This window comes from Elephantulus edwardii, unplaced genomic scaffold (genome assembly GCF_000299155.1).
Source record: "Elephantulus edwardii isolate Elephantulus edwardi_28Jun2011 unplaced genomic scaffold, EleEdw1.0 scaffold00010, whole genome shotgun sequence".
Classification (NCBI taxonomy): Eukaryota; Metazoa; Chordata; class Mammalia; order Macroscelidea; family Macroscelididae; genus Elephantulus; species Elephantulus edwardii.
In genome coordinates this window covers 8,341,286-8,343,579 of record NW_006399760.1, presented here as the reverse complement: position 1 = coordinate 8,343,579, position 2,294 = coordinate 8,341,286, and the positions used below count along the sequence as shown (strand labels likewise).

The 2,294-nt window shown below is 39.8% G+C and overlaps 1 pseudogene; it reads left to right on the top strand.

Moving 5' to 3' along the window:
- The first annotated feature begins 901 nt into the window (after window positions 1-901).
- LOC102876914 lies at window positions 902-1,222 on the top strand (annotated as a pseudogene).
- The last annotated feature ends 1,072 nt before the right edge of the window (window positions 1,223-2,294 follow it).

Genomic DNA, 2,294 nt, shown 5'->3' with positions numbered 1-2,294 from the left:
TACCATGCTGTCTTTACCACTACGGCAGTGTAGTAGGATTTGAAATCAGGGAGTGAGATACCTCCTACCGTTCTTCTATTCTTAAGGAGTGCTTTGCTTAGTGATGCTTCCCTTGTGGCCTAAAATGTGATCTATTCTGGAGAATGTTCCATGCACATTGGAGAAGAAGGTGTAATGTGCTCTTTTGGGGTGTATTACCCTATAAATATGTATAAGATCAAATTGATTTGTTGTATGGATTAAATCTTTAGCATCTTTGTTGAGTTGCTTTCTGGTAGTTCTATCTTTTCTTGGGAGAGTTGTATTGAAGTCTCCAACTACTATACTAGTGTTGTCTACTTCCTTTTTCAATTTTGTTAGTGTTTTTTTTTTTTTGTAAATTTTTCAGTTCTTTCATTTGGTACATAGATATTTATTACTGTTTTGTCCTCTTGTTCTATTGACCCTTTAATCATTATGTAGTGACTTCTCTTGTCCTTTGTAATGGTTTTTGTATTGAAATTTATTTTATCGGAGATTAATATTGCTACTTCTGCTTTTTTCTGGTTGTTATTTGCTTGGTATGTTTTTTCCCCTACCTTTTTAAATTTTGGTCTTTCTTTATCTTCATTTTTCAGGTGTGTGTCTTATAGACAGCATATTGATACATTTTGTTGTTTTTGTTGTTTTCTAATCCAGTCTGCTGCTTTTTCTATTCAGTGGTGCGTTTAAACCTTTCATTTTCAGCGTGGTTATTGAGAAACAAGGTTTATTGCCATAATTTTGCTGAGTTCTTTTTAGTCTTGTTGCTAGTTATTTTGGTCCAACCTCCTTTCTGTGGCACCTCTGTAAGAGGGATGCCTCTCAGTGTTTTCTAAAATGCTCATCTTGGGGAAGTGGCACGTCGGGGCTTTGACAAGTTATGGCTGCGAACAGTATGTTGAACCCATGGAGGCCAAACAAAGTGCTTAGGTACAAGCTGCCTCCAAATGAGTGTAACCCAGCATTGGATGACCTGACGCCGGACTACATGAACCTACTCGGCATGATCTTCAGCATGTGTGGTCTCATGCTCAAGCTGAAGTGGTGTGCTTGGGTTGCTGTCTACTGTTCCTTCATCAGCTTCACCAATTCCCGGAGCTCAGAGGATACCAAACAGATGATGAGTAGTTTCATGCTGTCTATCTCGGCCGTGGTGATGTCCTAGCTACAGAATCCTCAGCCCATGACACCTCCACGGTGATGCCAGTCTTGACCGGGGCGGGGTCACATTCTAGGTGACATCTATTTATCTTGCCTCGGGCCTGGCCTCAGACTGTTGAGTTTTCTGTTTATGGCTGAGGCCTTAGGCTTCTTCCCTGGTGAGGCATCTCAGGACTCTCAGCTGAGTGGACCAAGACCTCTGCTGGAACACATGAAGAACAAACATCCTGAGCCTCCACCTGGACCATCCTTCCTCACCTTGCTTGCTGCTGGTCGGAGTGGTGTCCGTTTTTTTAGTATTTCCACTTTTCTTGTTGCAATCAGTTAATAAAATTTATCCCCGGTGGGGGGAGGGGAATGCTCGTCTTGATTTTACAACTCCCTTAGATTTTGTTTTTCTGGGAATATTTTGATCTCTCCTTCATATTTGATGGACAGTTTTGCTGGGTACAGTATTCTTGATTGACAGTTTTATTCTTTGTGTGTTCAATATATGTCAATCCACTATCCTCTTGCTCGCATGGCTTCTGCTGAGAAATTGATATTTAATCTTATCTGTTGTCCCTTATAGGTTACTCTTTGTTTCTCTCTCATTGCTTTCAGAATTCTCTCCTTATCTTTCTTTGTTCTGGCAAATTTGACTATGACATGTCTTAGTGTTTTTCTTTGGAGGTCTATTTTATACGGTGTTTGCTCAGCTTTTTGAATCTATAGTCTCTCATTCTTCATTATGTCTGAGATGTTTTCCTCTAGTAATTCTTTCACAACTTTTTTGGTGCCTTTACTTGCTTCTTCCTCTTCTGGGATTCTGATGATGTGCATATTATTTCTCTTGATGATGTCCCGCGTTATTCTTAGGTTTTCTTCTGTCTTCTATTTCACTAGTTCTGTGTTTTATCTCTTCAACTCTGTTCATGTATCCCTCCAACATATTGACAAAATCTGAAACATTTGTCTTTATCTCTTTTGTCATGGTTTCTTGTTTTTCCAGTGCCTCTATTGCCTCATTTGTCTCATCTACACTTGGCCAACTGACTGGAAGAGATCTATATTTGTTCCCATTCCAAAGAAAGGTGACCCAACTGAGTGTGGAAACTACAGAACAGTGTCAT